Genomic DNA, 22,252 nt, shown 5'->3' on the forward strand with positions numbered 1-22,252 from the left:
GTGTGTGTGTGTGTGTGTGTGTGTGTGTGTGTGTGTGTGTGTGTGTTGCTTTGTTTCACCGGATGTATCCTACTATAATACAGAGGCTGAGCTGCCGTGGTGTCTGGGCCAGGGATGCAAAGTGGCACGCTGCACATGTGACGGGTTCAGGCCGGGTAGACGCTCACGATCAAGTGATTTAAGGTATTATATTTTCTTATTAAAAACTGGCTTATTTTTACTGTTATTCCTTCACATTATATTCTATTTATAGTTGTGAAAGTACTCGCCCCCCTCAAAACTAAAGTAAATGTCAAAGGTATGTGGCAGCTTTTTTGAGAACTGGCATCCGAAGCTCTGCCGGGTCAGGCTGGGTCACTGTCAAGTGCTGCCGCTCACCACTGGCTTAGTTTTTTTTCTTATTAAGAAATTTGCTCATTTTTACTTGTATTCCTTCACAGTACATTCTAAAAAAATAAATGTGAAAATACCTTCCACCCAAGAACTACAGTGAAAGCCAATAACACCTGGCAACATCTTTTTAGGAACACTGTAAATTATGTGTGCCATGTTTTCCTTATTGGTGCATAAATATCTTATGCATAACAAGTTTACTGTTCTTTGTAATGCTTAAGAGGCCATGGCCTGGGAGGCGTGGCACCAGTGTTCATGAGGGAAGTACTGTTCTTTGTAATGCTTAACAGGCCATGGCCTGGGAGGCGTGGCACCAGTGTTCATGAGGGAAGTACTGTTCCTTGTAATGCTTAACAGGCCATGGCCTGGGAGGCGTGGCACCAGTGTTCATGAGGGAAGTACTGTTCCTTGTAATGCTTAACAGGCCATGGCCTGGGAGGCGTGGCACCAGTGTTCATGAGGGAAGTACTGTTCCTTGTAATGCTTAACAGGCCATGGCCTGGGAGGCGTGGCACCAGTGTTCATGAGGGAAGTACCCGCACCACTACACCAAAGCCTCCATAGAAGAGATGGCGCACCAGAACTAAATGACGTCACCACCACCACCTCCATCTCAACCACCACTCACCACAAACAAACAAACAAACATTCCTAATTCACACGCACCACCCCCTAAAAAATCCTGGGTCACCCGCAGCCAGCCATCACTAAATGGTTGACATTTCAATGCCTGTTGTGCACCTGCCACCGCCGCCGCCGCAAAATATCGTGCAGAGGCTCAACTTGCTTACTGTTTCTACATTTCACTCAGTGGTCACCAACATCACAAGTGGACAAACTACAACAAAACCAGGCAAATGAATGTTTTCCCTGCTGTGTATTCCCCAGCATGCATGCTTATTGAACGTCAGAGCAACTTATTTCTGCCAGGAGGTATTTCTCTCAGCACTGAAACACGCATAGTGGACTGCCACTGCCACGTCCCGTCCTGCGTTAGGTATTTCCGGTGCCCACACTGCGTGCCCAATAAATTCAAACTAACTAAACCTAACTCTAGGTATGCCATTTGTTATGTATTTGTCTGTCTGTATGGTCAAGCAGATAAAGTTCAGTATTTTAAAACTGTAGTGAGTGCATTTTTTCAGCAAACCACAAAACCAGTACATAAAATTATGTTTGTCAAGGGTTGCCCTGAAATATGTGTAAAATACGCGTCATAACGTCCCTCCCCCTTCCTCCTGCCTTCACCAGCAGCATCTGTCAGTCATGGCAGGCCAGAGAAATTTTAGGGTTGCCACCTGTTCCTTAAAATATGGATTCGTTCTGTATTGGAGAATGGGATGTTGCACTCCTTATATTTTTAAGCTCAAGGTGGCAGCCCTAACTGAGACTCTATTCCCATTGTTTTCCACTTTGAGCACTCTTGTCTTGCAGCGAACAAAGGGAACCCACGCTCACGTCTTTGACCTGTACAAAGAGATTCGCCAGTCCTCGTCGAGACTGACTTGGTCGGCTAGGCTGACGTCAGGGGACAGAGTAGTCTATCGGCATCCATCCCTCCCCTCCATGAGCCATCACCCGGCAAGGGTCTGTGGTCCCTTCTTGGAGGGAAGTACACGCTTGACGGCCTCCATACAGTCTGTGTCCCCACTGTGAGGTGGCTAAAAAAATATGTATATAAAGAAAATAAAAAATAACGCATCATATCAGCATTCAAAAAACTTTTGGATTTCTGAGTTCTGGATGAAGGATTCTCCAGCTGTATTGTTGCAATGTTTGGAGAGCCCCCGTTGGTGCTGGGACAAGAGTTATGAACAGTTTTGTGTGTACCATACCAAGGACAGACAACATCCCCACAACTTATTATTATCATTAATACAGCCCCTAGTGTGAGGACACGTAGTGGACATGGCTGTTGTACATTCACCCACAGATACTTATCTACTTACACTCCTATATTCATGTCTATTCCTGTACAGCTTGCACGGATGACTTCTGCGCCAGAGCCCGCACATGGAGATATGACGTGCAACTTCATATCTAACTCCCATACCATCATTACAAGACAGGAGTGTGTGTCTGGCAGTGACTTACATCTGCACTGGTGTGAGGGAAAGAGGTTCCCCCTCCCTCCCTCCTGTGGGGATTGACAGTGTGTATTGCCTTGAACAATTCATCCTGAAATTTCCCCCATATCCTTGTGTTTCCCTCCACTGTTGCTGGATTACATAAGGGATGGAAAACATTAAGGAGGCAAAACAATCTGATCTTTACATGGCTGGGCATAATGAAGCCTCCTCTTCCTTTGGAGGTCACTTATCAGTGGCTTCTTCTGCGCGCCATAACACCTGCAGCCAAGGTCACGTTGCAGTTCCTTGCACTGTACGGAGCGACACATCACCAGGGAGAGTGTGGGTTTGTTCTCTCAGTTTCCTGGTTCTAAGGTGAGGAGTGACATCAAGCCATCTATCGTCCTAACACGTTCCTGCTTCTGTAGTTTTTTTTTCCCTGGTTGTTGAGTGTCCACTCTCTGCCGGCCTTAAATCAGTGGGTCAAGTTTCTCACTGTTCAGTCCTTTTAGCTTGAAAGTTTCCTTACTTTTGTGTCCAGCAATGTAAAGATCAGAGACTGCTGCCTCCTGGATGTCTTCCAGCTGTTACGTAATCCAGAAAAAATGGGCGGAAACACCAGGATGTGGCTAAAGTTCAGGCTGAATTGTTCAAGACCATGCAAACTCAAGCCCCTGGAGGGAGGGAGACCCTCCTTCCCTCACACCAGTGAGTGGAGAAAAAGATGTAGCAAGTCACTGCCTCTAAGTTAATGCCTCTTGCATCCTAATGATGGCATGGTGCGTGGCATATCTCTGAGCATGGACTCCGATGCAAAAGTCAAGTCATCTGTGCGTGCAAGCTGTAAAGACACTTTCATTCCCGCAAAAAACTGCAAGTTTACTTACAAAATTGTATCATGGCATCATTTGATGTAAAATCCCTATTTACAAATATTCCTCTCAATGAAACTGTTGATATCTGTTGTGAAAATATTTTTAGGAATTGTACAAACCACCAAACTGCTACGAGGTGTGTGCTGGGAACTAACATCAAGGAGACTCAGCTGGGAATGGAAAAAAAGAAGACCAAGAATTTAACACAAAAGAAACAACTGTAGGATGAAAATTACTGCCAGAGGAAGATGAACAAGGAATTACTGATGAAGTTAACAACACTCACCAATTGTTTCCTGTGTTCCCCCTTCATCCTCCTCCTCCTCTTGTTCTTCTTCCTCCTCTTCCTCTTCTTCTTCTTATCTCTGCAAATTCATTTAGGAATTAGAACTGTATAAACATGGATTCTTTTGGAGAATAATAAATTCCTGCAAGAATTTTAATGTTCTTATTTTATGAGAGAGAGAGAGAGAGAGAGAGTGTGTGTGTGTGTGTGTGTGTGTGTGTGTGTGTGTGTGTGTGCAGTATCTATAGGAACAGATGAGTGTAGTAAAGGTTTAGCATGAGGGCAAGGAGGAGGAGGGGGAGGCCAGTGCTCCACCCAGCCACCCTGACCCTCAAAACTAACAGGGAAACAGGACAAAGGAAATATTAGCTGAGAACATAACCTCCCTTGTCTGTCCTAACCTTCAAAGATTTATTCTATCACAGGGTTTAGACAAGAATTGCTCTGCTCTTTATAATACATGAAGGAGAGAAGGACTGGAGGTGAGGGAGGACAACCTCTTCAAGCCAGTTCCCAGACAGCTCTCTTCCGCAGCATTTAAATCATTCCCTCGTCCTCTGCCTCCTCCTCTCTCATTGCCGTCACCTTCATGTTCTCTTCCTTGGCATTTAGGTGTTTGGGGCCCACACTGAACAGGCAGCGTTATTGTCCGCACTCCTCCCTCTCCACCTGTTGAGTGAGAAGTAACGGATGAAAAAAATAACCTGGATCTAAAGTGACTACCTAAGGGTAAAGGTTATAGGGAAGGCTAAGAGTATGTGGTGAGGAAGGAGTTGGCCTTGATGCTGTAAAAACTTGGAAACTAACACAACTACAATTATAAAAAAAGGTGGAAAAACTAAATATCCAAGAGGTTTGAACAGCTACTTTCAAGAATTCCCAATCCTTAACAATGATGATAATGGAAAGTCGGAAAGTTTGGTTTAGTGGGCGCAACATCTGTGGTCATATGCCGGAGAGACAGGAGGGGAAGGAATTATAGGAGACGGGAACAGACCCCAGGAGACGGGACACAACCCACGATTAATACCTGGTACCCATTCACTGTTGGGTTGACAGGGACGTAGGGTATCAGAAAAGGCGCCCAAATTTTTCCACTCCGCCCAGGAGTCGAACCCGGTTGTGAGCCAAGTGTGCTAACCACTGCACCACGAAGCCCCCGTGATGATGATAGACCAGAACACACATACCTTCCAGAGGAGTTGTGGAGGTACACGGGAGGAGACCAGCTGGAAGACCTGAAGGAGGAGGAAGGCCGGGGAGGAGAATCTTCCATCGGCAAGGCTGGGAGACTCACAGCCCGACCACCAAAAAGACCTGAAATGAAAGGAAATCATTCAAGGAGAGAAAACACAAACAAAGGAAAAGACAGTAAAAAAAAGAGGTAAGAAATACCTGAGAGATCAACTAATGAGCCTTGCCCCCCCTGGCGTAAGGCCCCACTGATTGGTGATTGGTTGATATCTTCATGCCAATGCACAGTGGGCCAGAATGGGTGATTATGGGACAAAAATATTTCCACTGCAGAAAATGTTTATTTTGTCCAAATATGCTTTTTCACTGATAATAAATGAAAAAATTATCATAAAGTAAGTATCAGTAATTGATTCCGAACATATAAATCTAGTAAGCTTTTCAATCCATTAAACGTAATTAACGTGAATTAATGGGAACTCAAGGTATATAATCGTTTCACCACATTTTGCATATTATACAATAAGAGATGTAAGACTTATAATATAAATGCTTCCTCTAAATAGGTTTCTAAATCAAATAAAGTAACGTTTCATGTAGCTGTAGATAAAATTAACTACGGGTATATTAAATACAGGAAGGCTGCTAATCAGTCATAGTGCATGTCTAGAATTATGGTTTATGTCTCCAGATGATGTCTCAGGATCTGTAACAAGGAGCTTGATTTGGTGTTTCAGCTGGTAGACCTTTCTTGTGTACGCTCCACATTTTATTTCTCATTGAGGTTATTAGGGGATCTGATGAGCAAAATAGCCTTCGCATTAAGTCCTCATTTGTTTTTTTACGAGATACCTTACGGCAAAATGACTCACTGAACTTTTTGAAGTCTTTATTCTTTGCTTCTTGTGCTTCTTCGGAATAAAGTCCAATTGGTAGGTTAAACTGTTCTATTACTGAAGCTCCATGAATAAGGATCCTATGCAAGCTTTGAGGCATGTAATACCAGTTGTACTCTTCCACATATATTTCAGCAGTATTGACGCAGAAGGATTTGAATGCTGCAATGTTGATTGATTGGTGGCCTCTAATACTTTTATCGAGTTTTTAGAGGCAGGAGCGATGGCTAGAGGGCGGCAGAAGAGAAAGGAATGTATGAGACAGGTGTCTATAAATGTGAATGGTTTAGGTGGTGAGGAAAAGAGAGTGATGATTGAAAATTTTGTAAATGGTAGAGTGGATGTGTTGGGAGTGAGTGAAACACATATTCGAGGAACTGGTGTGAGTGATGGTAGAGAGGGTACGTGGGAGGGTGTGCCTGGGGGGGTTGTATGGACGGGGATAGATGAGAAGTATAGAGGCAGGAGTAAGGAAGGATGTGCTATTGTGATGTCTGAAAGAGTGTGGAATGGTGTGACTGATTATGGTTGGAAGGGATCAGGAATTGTGTGGCTGAAAGGAAAAGTAGGTTTAGAAAAGTATGCATGGGTGTGTATTTATGCACCAGTAAATGTGAAAAGTAAAAAAGGACTGAGAGAAAGGGAAGCTTTTTGGGAGGAAGTGAATGCATGTTTGAAGAGTTTTGAGAAAGAAAGGAAACTTATTATGATGGGAGATATGAATGCTAAAGAGGGTGATGAATGTGTGATGGATATGGTGCAAAGACTTACAGAAGAGAAAATCAGTGAAGAACAAGGAGGCTTCAGGAAGGGAAGGGGATGTGTGGATCAGATATTTGCCTTCAGGATGGTAGTAGAAAAAATAATAGCAAAAGGAAAGAAACTATACGCTGCCTTCATGGATTTGGAAAAAGCTTATGACAGAGTTGATTGGATTGCATTGTGGGATGTTTTAAAGATTTATGGTGTGGGAGGAAAACTGCTTAGTGCAATAAAGTCTTTCTATGAGGATGCATCTGCATGTGTCAAAATTACTGGAGAAACAAGTGAACATTTTGAGATAAAAGTGGGCTTAAGACAAGGGTGCATCATGTCACCATGGTTATTCAATATTTATATGGATGGTGTTATTAGAGAAATTAAGGCCAAAGTTGGAGTAAGACTGTTCGATGAGGGAAGGAAGTGGGTACTGAATTCGATACTCTTTGCTGATGACACGGTGCTCATTGCAGCAAATGAAAGTGACCTACAAAATTTGGTCAGTGTTTTGATAGTGTCTGTAACAGGAGAAAGCTGAAAGTAAATGTCAACAAAAGTAAAGTGATGGTTTGTGAGCGAAGTAGAAGTGAGGTTGTAGATTTTGTATGCCCATATAGAGTGGGAATTGAATGTGAAAAAGAATGCAAAATAATTTTGAATGGTGAAGAAATGGAGGAGGTCAATGAGTTTAAGTACCTTGGATCAGTTATGTGTAAGCATGGTGGTATGGAGGGAGAGATAAGAGAAAGGGCATTGCAAGGAAGAAGGGTGGTAGGGTCTTTGGGACGAATCATGAATGGCAGAAGTGTGAGCATGGAGGTAAAGAGGGATTTGAGAAATACAATAATAGTACCAACCCTCACATATGCAAGTGAAATGTGGGCCTGGAATGAAAGTCAGAGGTCTAGAGTGCAGGCAGTGGAAATGAGTTATTTGAGGAGTGCTTGTGGTGTGAGTAGAATGGATGGAATGAGTAATGAAAGTGTGTATGAACATTTTGGAATGTGTCACAGGGGTGAAGGGAAGAAGTGTGGAGTGGTGGAAGAAGTGAAGCGACAGACCTTAAAGTGGTTTGGCCACATGGAGCGAATGGAGGAGAGTAAGATGACCAGAAGGGTGTATGTGAGTGAGATAGAGGGAGGGAATGCTAGAGGACGACCTCCAGTGAAATGGAGGGATAGGGTGCAAGAGTACGTTAGGGAGAGGGGGGAAAGATCTTTGAGAAACTTTGAGCAGGCAAGGAGGGAGTGTCTGGATAGAGAAAGATGGAAGCTCTTCTGGCGTGTACATCCCCTGGTGGGAGCTCCTAGGAGCAGGCGTCCATGAAATGAATGAATGAATGAATGTTGATATCGAGTCCAGATGATAGAGTACACAAGATAATGTGCAAGTTCTTCAGTAATTCGACTTTGAGTCCGAGGATTCCACTTGATATTTCAACAAGTTGGAAAAATCTTCTTGCAGTATTTCCATCATTTGATGTACCAGAGCCAGATTGTTTTGGCATGTCGACAACTAATCCTGTTTGACAACGAAAGGCTTTCTGTATTTTAGATTTCTGCTTTTGAACTGCTTCCTTTTCTTCTTGTGTTCTTCCTTGCCATTTCTTTACAGGTAACTTGTAGGATAGATGTAAGCAGCATTCCATAGTTCTTATCCAGGCATGTAAAGTTGATAATCCATGTCATTCCATCCTTGAACATAGACCGCTCTGAGACATTTTCTATGTCATTCATTTGCTTTGGAGATGCCCCGCACAGAGGACAACATTGCACTGAGTTGGCGAGTGATAAAGAGGATGCCACTTTTCCATCAATCATTGCCAAGTTCACCTCATGAATGACACTTGCGCCATTATTTATTTGTGTTGGTCTAAGTTGACATATTGCTTCTTTTAGGTATTTCTCTTCCTCAACTAAAACTTCTGAGGTTTCCTTGACAAACTTGAATCGTGTAGGTCTACAATAAAATGGTGATGAAGGTTTATTATTCTTCCATACAAGGACTTTCTCATTAGCTTCTGTTTCTCCACTAAGTTGTAGAGGCACCAAACAAGTGACAAAGAAACAGGATTCAGACACAACATTTCGTTCTTGGTTATCACTCCGTATCTGCTTGTAAATGCTCAGGCCAGTTGTGCCATCAAGTCCCATCTTGCAAATTAACCTATATTCATTAATCTCGTGATTGACCCCAACTCGCTCAAATATTCTCCTTGTTGTATGGTCCAAAAGGTCTTGCAAGGTAACTTCAGCAGAACCGTCAGTAACTAGCCATTCTTCGGGAGGAGAAGGTAAGCAGTCTTCTTTGGCCAATCGAACATTGTTGTAGGAAGGAAAGATTTTTTATTTCTTTTCCAGTGCACTGTTTCTCAGATTTTGGTAGCTTCTCTTTGAAAGACCACGGTCTAAGATCAATGACAATGCTTCACTTGGAGAAAAGGAGCATTCAGTGTTATATGATGAAGTTGATGGGCTTTCAAAGTTAACTTGGGCTAACGACTTCGCTAACTGTGGCTGTCCATTCATTCTGAGAACTCTGGATGTTGAAAATACAAGCCTCTGGGGAGTTGTGTTTGTGAGCTCTTCAGTTTTTCTTCTCTTTGTTTTTTCTGACGAGTCTTGAAAACTTTCAGGCCTGGGTCTTCCTCGGCATTTTGCACGTGTTTCATCAGGTGTACTTTGCTACACTTTGGTGGCCAGCCAGTCTTTGTTCCTACTCAACATATAATTTAGGTTTCTGCTAGCTCGTTTACACCTGATTTTCAAATCCTTAAGAAAGTTAGTCACAACATTTTCTGCTATAGTGTTATCACTTACAATGTCTTTGATCTTTCCAAGTAAGTAACCATGTAATTTTCCATCACTGAAACTATGTATATACCCAGTCTTTATTTATTCATTAAATAGATATTTATTATCAATACTCATTTCTGTTCTAGAAAATATTGGATATCTGAAAAAGAAAATATATCATATTAATGCTTTTAAGCGTAACATTTGTTTTTTTTAGCGTGTAACAGAAAAATAAAGGTAAAGGGTGACATTTTTTTTTTTTTTAACTTGGCGCAGCGCCCGCGTGGCACGGCATGAAACACAGACGTCACCAACTGTTCTCTGTGTACTATGCAAAAGTCGCAGCTAGTAGCAAAAAATATCTTGTGATATTATTTACGACAGAACTGCCTAACATTTGACACCAGTGCCAATCTTTGCAAAGCTTTGCAATTTTTTGTCCCCTCTAAAGAACCTTTACATACATGACAATATTTTAACTTCTCAATATTTTTTTCTCAGAATATTTATAACCCACTTATAGAGCACAATTATATTAAACAAGCACCTCAGCATATGTAAATGTGCACCTAAAAGAAGTGTTAAAGAATGGATAATGCCAACAACACACCTGTCACGAACATTAGCTAAAGAAACAATGACTAGTCTTTGCTGGCGAAAGCCGTCCCCTTTCCACAGCACACGTTAGATCATGTTTCAACCTGTATATGAGTTGAGCGGCATGCTACCTGTAACATAGCATTCCTTTGTCTCTGACATGTGTATTTTTTATTTTTATGACTTTTAGAGTGATTGGGAAAAGTCAAAATTTGAATTTTGTCCACATGCTGGCCCACTGTGCAATGGCATCATTTTTTGGTTGAGTGTAAGTTTCCTCACTCTCCCAAATTAAGTAATTAGCAGCCCTCTCCACCAGCGCGGCGAGGCATAAAGAAAGGCAGTTTTTGTCTCCCTCACTCATGAGTCAGATGGTGCGTCTGGCTGCTGTGGGCTGTAAACCTTTGTGGTGCTGGTCGCGGCCATACGGCCGACCACACAATAGTGATAACAGTGTTATACAGTGCAATACACTGACTGGATGGAGAGTAATTCTTATTTTATTCTCTTTACTGTCAGTATCATATATTTTTTTAAGTACATAATGGCACGGAGGCCTTTCAATTTCCCACAAATGATTCATGGTGCTAATTGTGGTACTGGAAATGTGAAGGAAGCATAAGGATCCTGATAAGATTCTGCTGTTATCAATGCTTCTACTGCCTTGAAAAGTTGGCTTACAAAATGTTTATTTATGGAGGCAGGAACATAAGTTGAGTAAAAAATTGTTTATGCACACTTTATTCCATGTCCATAAATGCTCCGAGGCATTAATATTATTTTTTAATGATTCATAAAAACTACAACAAATAACAAAGTCATTGCTATACTATGCATAATGATAAATGCAAGGTTTAGGGAGGAAAATACCTAAGAAACAAAATATTTTGGCGTGATAAAAATCTGACTCAAGCCAGCGAGACACGATTTTACAAATGAGCACAGAAACGAAAACTTATTAGGGCTAAGTTAGGTGTCCAGTTTGGCTCCACAATTTCATCTCTGAGGCCGCATTAGTTAGTTACAAGTGTCATATTCTCACAGCCAACATGTCAAAAACCCAGTCATGAGAAATGATTTAAGAAGATCAACAAAACCAAGTCAGCGCACCTTCAAAAAACAGCCCACAATAGACACATCACCCACGGCAGTGTTGGTCAAGACTAAATGTGTTGAAAGCATTTAGTGTATTATGACAGCAAGGGTTTCAACAGCTGTTTCCTCCTACAATTAACCTGGTAGCAGCGACGGGCCAAATAGGTGGCTTTACCGCGTACCAGCAACGGGCAAAATTCTTCCCATGACATAAACCCCCATAATATATACGTATGCGTTTGATCACCAATGCATTGATACATATAATATAATGGTTTGTGTGCGTGATGATTTTTTGTCATTAATTCACTGAGAGGGGTCTTTAAGAAACATGATCGCCACAGCTGCTGGGTTAACACTGCTTAAAAATAATGGTAAGCCAGAACAAATACCGGGGAATATTCACGAGAGGGTAGCCTATCTATTAGTTTTGAGATGCTGACTGTTTATTTCTGGACAAAATATGCTGCTGTTTATCATGGAGACTATTTTTCTCTGGAAATGACTAAATGACTGACTTTTCAATGCCTTTTGTGCACCTGCTGCCACAGCCACATACTTGCTTGCAGAGAGGTTCAACTTGGGGGACGAGTGGGATATCAGGGGTTTTGGGTGGGGGAGCAGATTTAAACTATTACAACACAACTTTACATAACCTAACCTCTAACAGGGGCCTTTGCCCCCCTCCTAACCAGAGGGGGCTGCGCCACAGAGTTATATACTAGAGGGTTCAACTCCATTCTCTCGCCACGGTGAGAGGTGAGGCCACTGTTCCTGCCTGTTACTCTGTGGTCGGCCGCCATAGTGTGACGGATTGGCGACCTTTCCATGATTCCACGTGTTCACACTTAACCACTATTAGCGAGCCACCATTATGATATTTTGGAAAACTGAGCCGATCATTGTGTTGATGAGACATTGCTGCATATCATCATCACAAATATATTGCATCAGGTAAACACCCACAAGAAAATAATGAGAAAAATAGTGCATAAACATTTTTGTTCACCTTTTTTGCTTCAACTCCTCGTCATTATTATACTTTTTATTGCATTAGTTTCATTTACAGTTTCAAATTCAGCACATTGATTCAGATGGTGTATGACATGTACCAATGTAACAATAATCAGGGGTAAAAAATGGACAAGAAAATAACAAGTCTATCTGACAGAGGATCGCCGAGGCGCTGCTAACCTGATAACAGCAGACATAACTATGTCATGTTAAATTTCTCTGTCTCGCCATCCGTCACCTTAAGATGGCCGCCAATTGCTTCAGAATCCAGGCTCTGGGAACCCTCTATGTATATAACTCTGTGGGCTGCGCTTCCCCCGGACCCCCCAAAAGTATATGCGACATTTCTGCAAGGAGGTATTTCTTGCAGCAGCGGCTGGACTGCCAGGCAGGAGGCTACGCTTTGTGAGTATTATCCCAAGAATTAGTACCTTTGAGAAGACATGTGGAGGCAGGAGGTGTGAGGAGGACAGCCACCAGCCAGGAGTCTGCCCCCAGGGGAGGCAGGGACCTGAAATACAGTAAACAAATATTAAGGAAAGGAAGACAAAACAAAGGAAAACAGTAACACAAAGGAAAGGAAAGATATCTTATTTTGTCCTGGTAACCTTCAGCCCTCACAGATACCAACGGCCACTACAACTGTGTGAAAATACTACCCGTGTGTGTGTGGGGGGCATACATCAGGGGACGCATCACCTCACCCACCCCACACAATAATAACACTTGCCAACACACACACAGCCTTGATCACCTTCCCCGTATGTCCAGCAGGGTTCCCGGCGGCTGCTTGTGGTGTCGAAAGGCTGAGAGAACGATTGTCACTTCCTAACAGACCTCACACCCTCCACAAGGCTTGGAATGGCGAAAAAGTGTGGACTGGCTCGGCTGGGGCAGAGGTCGGCGGCCATCTTGTCTTCCTCTTCTTCTTCTTTGACCTGCATAGTGTTATTTCCTTATTTATTTTTTTAATTGTGTTTTAATGGCGGAGAATACTTGATGAAAATGTGGTTACTGTTTTTACGGGTTTAAATTGTCTTACAAAAGTGTTTTCATGTGTTTTAAGGGGATATTGGATTTCCCGGCATTCGCTCTAATGGCGCAAAATTATGAATAAAACGTCATTAGTGTTTTTGGGGGATAATTTGTGTTTCATTTTATTTATTTTGATAAGTATTGCTCGTCTCTTGACTTTTATCAACTTGTAAACGTCAACTTGAGGGAAACACTTTGTCCCAGCGTCCTCTATACTAGCCGACCAAGTGTGAGGATTTTCCGTCTGTGCAGTATTTTGGTGAGCACTTTACCTAAGAGTTAAGAAGAGATGGGCAAGGACGACTGTGGTGTGTGTGGGAAGGATGTGAATGACAATGGATTGTGTTGTGAAAGGTGTGAGGAGTGGTCCCACCTGACCTGCGTTAACATCAAGACCGCCTCACGGATCCTAGAGCATAGCCTGATCGTGTTCCTGTGCACGGTGTGCCTCGACACAAGCAGGACGGAATGGAAACGGAAGAAAGAGGACAAGGAGGTGCAGAAAGAGGCCAACGTGGTGGAGAAGGCTGCCCAAACAAGCAGCGTGCAGGCCGCCCCAGCGAGTGAGCCTGCTGCCCCCAAGATCACCGTGGAGTCCAGGGAAGTGGAGGTGCAGGTCGAGGATGTTGGGGGAGGTAGGGATGGGTGTGGAAGGTGTGAGAAGCAGAAGGACAGGCCACAGGTGAGGAAGGCGATAAAGAGTATGCCCCCCATTCGTGTCGTTGGGGACAGCATGATGAAGAATGTTAAGAGTCAGTTGGGGTGTAAGGCCGAGGGGAGTGGTGTGGAGAGCTTGAGTGGTGCCAGGATTGGAGAAGTGAGGAGGAGGGTTGAGGAGAAGGCAGGAGAGTTTAAGGAAGGCAGCCTCTTGATCATTCAGGGTGGTGGGAATGATTTGGAGAATGTTGGCACGGAAGACACAGTAAGAGAGGTGGTAGAAGCAGTGAAGGCAGTAGAGGGTAAGAATGTGAGTGGCAGTGGTAGGGGTTATGAGGCGCCCCAGAGAAGGGGAGAGGTATGAGAGGGTGAGGCAGAGGACGAACATTAGACTCCAAGAGGCACTGCTACAGCTGAAGGTGGAGTGGCTGAAGGGTAAGAAAGGGAATGTTAGCTTTGTAGATTTGGATGGTGTGCTACGGGAAGGGCTGGACTTCACCGTAGATGGGGTCCACCTGAACCAGTCAGGACACGAGAGGATGGGCAGGAGGCTGAGGGAGTGGAGGAATGCTAGGTCCGTCCAGTGTGTGAATGCTTGAGGCGCTAGAGAGCAAGGACTAGAACCCACCAACCAGGCAGTGAAGCGTATGAACTGTATGAACATTGGGTGTATAAATGTGAGAGGATGGGGCACAGGTAAGCTGGATGACATGAGTAAAGAGCTGGATGAGTGGAAGTTTGATCTAGTTGGTGTGACTGAGACTCAGTTAAGAGATGACGTGCGTGTGGATGGGGAAGTGTTTGCTATGATTGGGAAAGGCAGAAAGAAGCAGAATACACGGGGAGGAGGCGTAGCCCTACTCCACAGGAAAAGTAAGGGTTTCAGAGTAGAAGAAGTAAATGTAGGGACGAGTGCAGACAGTGAAGATGTGCTAGCAGTGAAAGTGGAGTGTGTCAATGCCAAGGGTAAGTCTGAAAGGTTGATAGTGATTGTGGTGTACATGACGGTGGAAGGTGAGAGAGCCGTGAGGGAGAACAGAGGGAAGTATGGCGTGGTGAGGAAAGTTATGAGGGAGTATGCCGGAGAGAAAGTTATGGTCATGGGAGATATGAATGCACATGTGGGTGTGCTTGGGGAGAGAATGAACCGGAATGGGGAAATGCTGGATGAGTTTGTGGATGAAATGAATCTGGAAAACTTGAATGTGACGATGGCTGAGGGACGTGTGACGTGGAGTGCGAGGGATCAGGAGTCTGCTATTGATTATGTGTTAGTGAATGGGAGAATGCGTGAATGTGTGTCTTGTATGTGGATAGATGAGGACGGAATGATTGATGTGGTGTCTGACCACAATATGCTGGTGGTGGAATGTGACCTGTATGCTAGGAATGAAGGTGAAGTGAAGAGAGAAAGAAAGAAATGGAGGTTGAGGTATGTTAGATGGGAAGATTTCCAGGTAGACCTGAGGGAATTAGACTGGATAAATGGAAGTGTGCATGACGTGGATGGAGCCAATAGTGAGTTTGTAGGAAATGTAAGGAGAGCCGCAACTCGACGGATTGGGTATGTGAGTACGAATGGAACGAAGAGAAAGTACAAGCCATGGTGGAATGGGGAGATCAGGGATGCTAGGAAGGAGCGAAAGAGGCTGAATAAGGTTTGTAGGAGACTGAGGAAAGAGAGACATGAAAACATTGAGGCAGAGAATGAATATCAGAATACATGGTCAGAGTATGTAAGGCAACAGAGGGTCACTAAATGGAAGATTAGGGAGGCCAAGGTCAGGTGTGAGAGGAGTGTGATTGAGGCTCTGAAAGAAAAAGGCCTAGAAGGTGGGCGTGAATGGTATAAATTCTTGAGGGGTGAGAGTGCGACTGATAGTGAAACTGTGGAGTACCTGAAAGTAAATGGTGAGGATATCAGGAACACAGATAGAATGAAAGAGTGTATAAAAGGTTTCTGGGAAGAGATTGGAGGGTTGGGTGAAGTTTTTGAGGTGAGAGAGGGATGTGTAACGCTTGAGAGGAAGGATGCGGGTGAGCTGAATGAGAGAATTTGCAGAGAGGAAGTCGAGGTATGTTTGAAGAAGCAGAAGAATTGCAAGGCAGCAGGGCTGGATGAGATCCCGTATGAATTGTATAAGAATGGAGGTGAGGTGGTGATAGACAGGATGACTGAGCTATTCAACTGTGTATGGGAGAATGAGAGAGTGCCTCGGGAATGGAACGAATGCAGAGTGACTCTGATACACAAGGGAGGACATAAGAGTAAGAAAGAGCTGAAGAATTATAGGCCGATAGCCCTGGCGAATACGGTGGGAAAGATTTTCTGTGCTGTGTTGAATGAAAGGCTGTGTAAGTGGATTGAAAGAGAGAGAGTGCTGGGTGAGGAGCAGAATGGTTTTCACACAGACAGGAGAGCAGAGGACAATATGTATGTGGTAAATGAGATGATAGAGAGGAAAAGGAAGAATGGAAGTCCGTTGTATCTTGGGTTTCTTGATATTGAGAAAGCGTATGATAGAGTGAACAGGGAGGTGATGTGCAAGGTACTGGAGAAAGTAGGTTTGAGTGATAAGATAGTGCGAATCATTAGGAGCATGTATGTGGATACAAGAGCCAGGTATAGGTTAGGAGCATTAGAGACAGAGTGGGTGAGGAGTGAAAGAGGTGTTAGGCAGGGCTGCATCCTGTCTCCAACTCTCTTTAGTCTGTACACTGAGGAGTTGGCAGCCAGGATGAGGAGAAAGAATGCAGGAGTAAAAGTGGGAGAAGACAGGGTAAGTGTGCTTCTATATGCAGGTGATGTGGTAGTCATGAGTGAGTCAGCGGAGGAACTGCAGGAACTATTAGATGTGGTAAATGAGTATGGGAGAGATTTTGGAGTGAAATATAGTAGTGAGAAAAGTCAGATAATGGTTGTGAATGGGGCAGAAGATGAGAGAAATAGGATCTGGAGGCTAGGAGACACAGAGCTAGGGCAAACAGATGCATACAAGTACCTGGGTGTATGGATGAGTCCGAGAGGATGTGAAAGGACAAAGAATGAGAAGATTAGCCTAGTTAATCAATGGGTGGGCCGTCTGGGAAGTGCGGCAAGAATGAGAGCATGTAAGTATGATGTGCTGAGAGAGGTGTGGAAGAGTGTAGCAGTGCCGAGTGTGATGTATGGGATGGAGGTGATTACATGGAGTGAGTTGGAAATGGATAAATTGGAAGTAGGGCAAAATAGGATCGGTAGGTTAGCTTTGAATGCACCAAGGTATGCAGCGGTGGAAGCATTGAGGGGTGATATGGGGTGGAGTACCTTTAGGGAAAGATTTAGGAAGGCTACCCTAAGATACAAAGTCAGACTGGAACGAATGGATGACGCGAGATTGGCTGGAAGGTTTACTTGTGGAGTGTGCATGAGAGCAAATGGATTAAAAACTGCATGAGAATGGTTGGTGACAGTGGTATGCTAGTAAGGAGGGTGAGCAGAGAGGAAGTGAGGAGATTCTATGAATGGAAGGTGACTGACAGAAATAGTGAGGGCCTAGAATGGAATGTGAGAAAGTGGAAGAAAGAGATAGACAGTGCAGTGAAAGGTGACGGTCTGAGGAGGTGGAAGCATGTGATGGAGCGAAAGACTACTTTGGAGTGGTACAGGGGAAAGGAAGCCCCGCAGTGTGTCAGCTGGTATGATGGAAGCCTGGGTGGTGATCTTCTCTTCCAAGCTCGCGCGCAGTGTATGAATGTGAATGCAAGAAACTACAGGTGGTCTGAGTCCCGCAGCAAAGTGTGTCAGATGTGTGACAGGGGTGTGGATGAAACTGTCGTGCATGTGATACTGGTGTGTGGGAGGTACCGGAGAGAAAGGACGGAGATGATGAGGGTGGCAATGAGTGAGATGGGCTGGGATGTGAATGGGAGGATTGCAAGGACAGAGAGGGAATGGATGCTGCTGCTGCTGGGACTGAGTGATGAAGCAAATGATAGAATTATAGAAGCCATGAAGGGTTTTCTGGAAAAGATGTGGTGTGCAAGAAATAGGGAATTGGAAGATTTGTAATGGATACTGCTTGTGTTGTTTTATTTTTACAGGGTGTGCCGATACGAAGGCCTGACTCTCCAGCGGGTCACCTGTACAGCAAGAGCAAGAGCAAGAGCAAGAGTGGGCTGCGCTTCCCCCGGACCCCCCAAAAGTATATGCGACATTTCTGCAAGGAGGTATTTCTTGCAGCAGCGGCTGGACTGCCAGGCAGGAGGCTACGCTTTGTGAGTATTATCCCAAGAATTAGTACCTTTGAGAAGACATGTGGAGGCAGGAGGTGTGAGGAGGACAGCCACCAGCCAGGAGTCTGCCCCCAGGGGAGGCAGGGACCTGAAATACAGTAAACAAATATTAAGGAAAGAAAGAAAAAACAAAGGAAAGAAAGAATATACAAAGGAAAACAGTAACACAAAGGAAAGGAAAGATATCTTATTTTGCCCTGGTAACCTTCAGCCCTCACAGATACCAACGGCAGTGTGGCAGCGGCCACTACAACTGTGTGAAAATACTACCCGTGTGTGTGTGTGGGGGGCATACATCAGGGGACGCGTCACCTCACCCACCCCACACAATAATAGCACTTGCCCACACACAAAAACGCACACAGGCTTGTTAACACACACACAGCCCTCTGAAAACACGCACACCAACACACACAAACACATAAGTGGGGTATACATCTGGGGACGCGTCACCTCACCCACCCCACACAATAATAACACTTGTCCACACACACAAACGCACACAGGCTTGTTAACACGTACACAGCCCTCTGAAAACACGCACACACACGCAAACCAACACACACAAACACATAAGTGGGGCATACATCGGGGGGCGCGTCACCTCACCCACCCCACACAATAATAACACTTGCCCACACACACACACAGCCTTGATCACCTTCCCCGTATGACCAGCAGGGTTCCCGGCGGCTGCTTGTGGTGTCGAAAGCCTGAGAGAACGATTGTCACTTCCTAACAGACCTCACACCCTCCACAAGGCTTGGAATGGCGAAAAAGTGTGGACTGGCTCGGCTGGGGCAGAGGTCGGCGGCCATCTTGTCTTCCTCTTCTTCTTCTTTGACCTGCATAGTGTTATTTCCTTATTTATTTTTTTAATTGTGTTTTAATGGCGGAGAATACTTGATGAAAATGTGGTTACTGTTTTTACGGGTTTAAATTGTCTTACAAAAGTGTTTTCATGTGTTTTAAAGGGATATTGGATTTCCGAGCATTCGCTCTAATGGGGCAAAATTATGAATAAAACGTCATTAGTGTTTTTTGGGGGGTTAATTTGAGTTTTATTTTATTCATTTTGATAAATGTTGCTCCTCTCTTGACTTTTATTAACTTGTAAACATCAACTTGAGGGAAAGACTTTGTCCCAGCGTCCTCTATACTCTCTCCTTCCCGAAACATAATTAAGAGTCGTCTTCAATATTATAGCCAACTGATATGACCTTGTCTAGCCTTGGCTAATACAACTACAAACTTTTTTTTTGAGAGAGAGGGGGGGGGGGGGGGAGATTGTTCCCTCTTGCACGAGGAGCACAGGCCTTTACAAAGGCGGCCCGTAAAGAGCCGACAGATCGACTCTATCGGCGATAGAAATCTCGCCGACCAGGTCGGTCTGTCGACGAGGACTGGCGTGTCTCTGGAGGAGAAAGAGAATGATATCACACCATTTGACGCCTCACCTCTTATCTGTCCCACCTATAAGACATATGTAACCGTCACCTTGAAAGAGAAGAGGAAGAGGAGGAGGAGAGGGAAGAAAAAATGTTAGGAAGATGGAAGAATAATATTGAGAAGAAAAGAATATGGAAGGGAAAAGGAGGAAGAGGAGGAACGTGAGGAAGAGAAATGATCGTGTTGAAGAAGAGGAATAATAAGAGGAGGAGGAGGAGAGAGAAAGATGGAAGGAAGAAAGAGAAGTGAGAAAGGGTAAAGGGTATCTCTCTCTCTCTCTCTCTCTCTCTCTCTCTCGACCATCCATGAAAAAAGAGAGAGAGAGAGAGAGAGAGAGAGAATTATAACATCATTTAAAGGGACGGAGAAAGGTAATTAACGCACACACGAACACACACACACACAAAAAAAAGTACATGTAATTTTTTTGTGTGTGCTTGACGTGTGTTTGTATGTGTGTACGTGTGGAGAGCGATCGTGTGTGTGTGTGTGTGTGTGTGTGTGTGTGTGTGTGTGTGTGTGTGTGTGTGTTCTTATTATTTTTTTCTTCTTCCTCCTCTTCCTCCCCTCCATTTCCCTCTCCTTACCTATAACCTTCTGACCTTTTCTTGACCTCCTCCTCCTCTTCTTCTTCCTCCACCTCCTCCTCTTCCTCCTTCTCCTCCTCCTCCTCCTCCTTTCACCCACTGAAGGGATACAGCCACACTCGTCTTGGTTGTCCAGGCGGTCATGTGTGTGTGTGTATATTTACCTAGTTGTGAAATACAGGAAAAGAGTCGTACTAGGCTCGTGCTGTCCCGTCTCCATAACGCTTAGTATCCAGCATGGGTTTAAATTCATGAATCGTTTTTGCACACACAGTCTCCTTGTCAAGTTCCGTTCCGTTCCTGTATTTCTTGATGTCTCTCCTACAGTCGCTCTTCAATTTCTTACTATTGCCTCTTGTCACACTTCTGTCACGTACCACTAGGTCTTCCCTGTCCAGTTTCTCCAATCCCTCTTGTATCCTGTACAATGTTATTAGGTCCCCTCTCTCTCTTCTGCTCTCCAGTGTTGTTAGTCCCAATTTCTCCAGTCTTTCTTCATAAGTATGTTCTCTTAGAGTTTCCGGTAATTTAGTCGCTGCTCTCTGTATTCTTTCCAACTTTATAATTTCTTTCTTCAATCTAGGTGACTACACTATAGTCTGTTCACTTAAGCAAGATTCCTGGCGCCTAGGCAGGTTAGTAAGCTTGCAGCTGATTGGCTGCTCCGCTCTCCCGCTAACACTCATGTCGGACCACATCTTGCATGCTCGAGTGAGACATGTTTCTTTATTATATGCCATAGCTCACCTCATATACGAGCTAGCCAGTTTTGATTGACACCATCAGACTCAGCAGTGACTGTAGAATCAAGATGTATTTAAAAAACTCGACAAAAGAAATAAGAAAATGGTATTACGATGAGTTGAACTGTGAAGATGCTAAAAAAATGTTTATAACATGTTTTACTTATGCTCACTGTTTTCAACAGTTGTTCACTGACTGCAGAAATATATTATTACATGACGTAGGAAAATTTCTCGTGAACACGATAGTGTGATCAGAATGCAGTTAAAGCTCGCCATGATGGTTGGGGCGAGTGACATGTTGTTATAAACAACCCTGTGTTTTCAATATGTGGAGCTTTATCTGCATTCTGATCACTATCAATTCAGTCTTGGACGTAGCATCGATGTTATTAGTTTCTTCACCATTTCTTCATTTAACTTTGTAAATGGTGCTTTTATGTTTCTAAGAAGATTGTATGTTTCCCCAGTTATCCGGTCTATGTTTTCCAAAGGATAACTTGTCTGTTATGATCACTCCCAGATCTTTTTCTTTAGTGTTTTTCATGATTCTTTCATTACTCAGAGAGTAGTTTCCCGATATTCGTCTACTGCTCTTACCAAACTCCATCACACTACACTTCTCTATATTGAATGTCATTTCCCTTTTGCGTGACCATTCACTTATTCTGTCGAGATCTTGGCTCAGGGCTACACAGTCTTCTTCATTAGCCACCCTTCTCATTATTTTAGCATCATCAGCAAACATATTCATATAGCTTGTCACCCCTTCTGTCATGTCATTAATATAAGTTACAAACATAATCGGAGCCAACACTGATCCTTGGGGGACTCCACTCGTGACTTCCATCCAGCTTGATTTATTGTTCCTGATTACTGTTCTCATTTCTCTCTTCGTCAAAAAGTCCATAATCCAATCCAATATTGAACCACCCAGACCTCCAATATGATTAAGTTTCCATATTAATCGCTTGTGTGGTACTTTATCAAACGCCTTCTTTAAGTCCAGATACACACAATCTGCCCAACCGTCTCTTTTCAGTATTATATCAATTACTCTTGAATAGAAGCTGATCAGATTAGTTACACAAGACCGTCCTCCTCTGAATCCGAGTTGGTTATTTGTTAATGTACCGTTTTCTTCTAAATACTCCACCCATCTGTTTTTTTTTAATAATTTTCTCACACATCTTTGCTACTACACTTGTTAACGACACTGGCCTATAGTTGAACGGGTCTTCCTTACTTCCTCCTTTATGTATTGGGACGATGTTAGCCCTCTTCCAGTCTAGTGAGACATTAATCAAGTTGCTCAACTTTTCAGCTGTTAGCTGGTTACACTCTTTTAGCACCCAGTTTGATATACCATCTGGTCCTGCTGATTTCCTCGCATCCAATTCTTCCAATAATTTTCTAACTTCATCTGTTGATGTTTGTATTCTCTCCAGACCCACTCCATTCCCCGGCACTGCATCTACACCTTCAAACTCACTCTCCCTTGTGAACACTGTTTGGAAACAGTTATTCATCACT

At 43.7% G+C, this 22,252-nt stretch overlaps 1 long non-coding RNA gene across 6 annotated transcripts in view; it reads right to left on the reverse strand.

Moving 5' to 3' along the window:
* LOC126989968 (uncharacterized) overlaps positions 1-18,883 on the reverse strand; it is a 30,222-nt gene extending 11,339 nt beyond the window's left edge. The window contains exons 1-6 of one of the 6 annotated variants that reach the window (XR_007743924.1): positions 18,602-18,883; positions 17,949-18,028; positions 12,405-12,484; positions 4,814-4,940; positions 4,121-4,292; positions 3,624-3,702 (exon numbers count right to left, since the gene is read on the reverse strand). This is a non-coding gene — a long non-coding RNA (uncharacterized LOC126989968). Of the gene's footprint in view, positions 1-3,623; positions 3,703-4,120; positions 4,293-4,813; positions 4,941-12,404; positions 12,485-12,727; positions 13,047-17,948; positions 18,029-18,601 lie in introns of those variants that run through there. The other 5 variants (XR_007743923.1, XR_007743925.1, XR_007743921.1 and 2 more) reach the window with 5 other exon arrangements.
* Between the last annotated feature and the right edge of the window lie 3,369 nt (positions 18,884-22,252).

The sequence above is a fragment of the Eriocheir sinensis genome, unplaced genomic scaffold (genome assembly GCF_024679095.1).
Source record: "Eriocheir sinensis breed Jianghai 21 unplaced genomic scaffold, ASM2467909v1 Scaffold1397, whole genome shotgun sequence".
In the NCBI taxonomy this organism is placed as follows: domain Eukaryota; kingdom Metazoa; phylum Arthropoda; class Malacostraca; order Decapoda; family Varunidae; genus Eriocheir; species Eriocheir sinensis.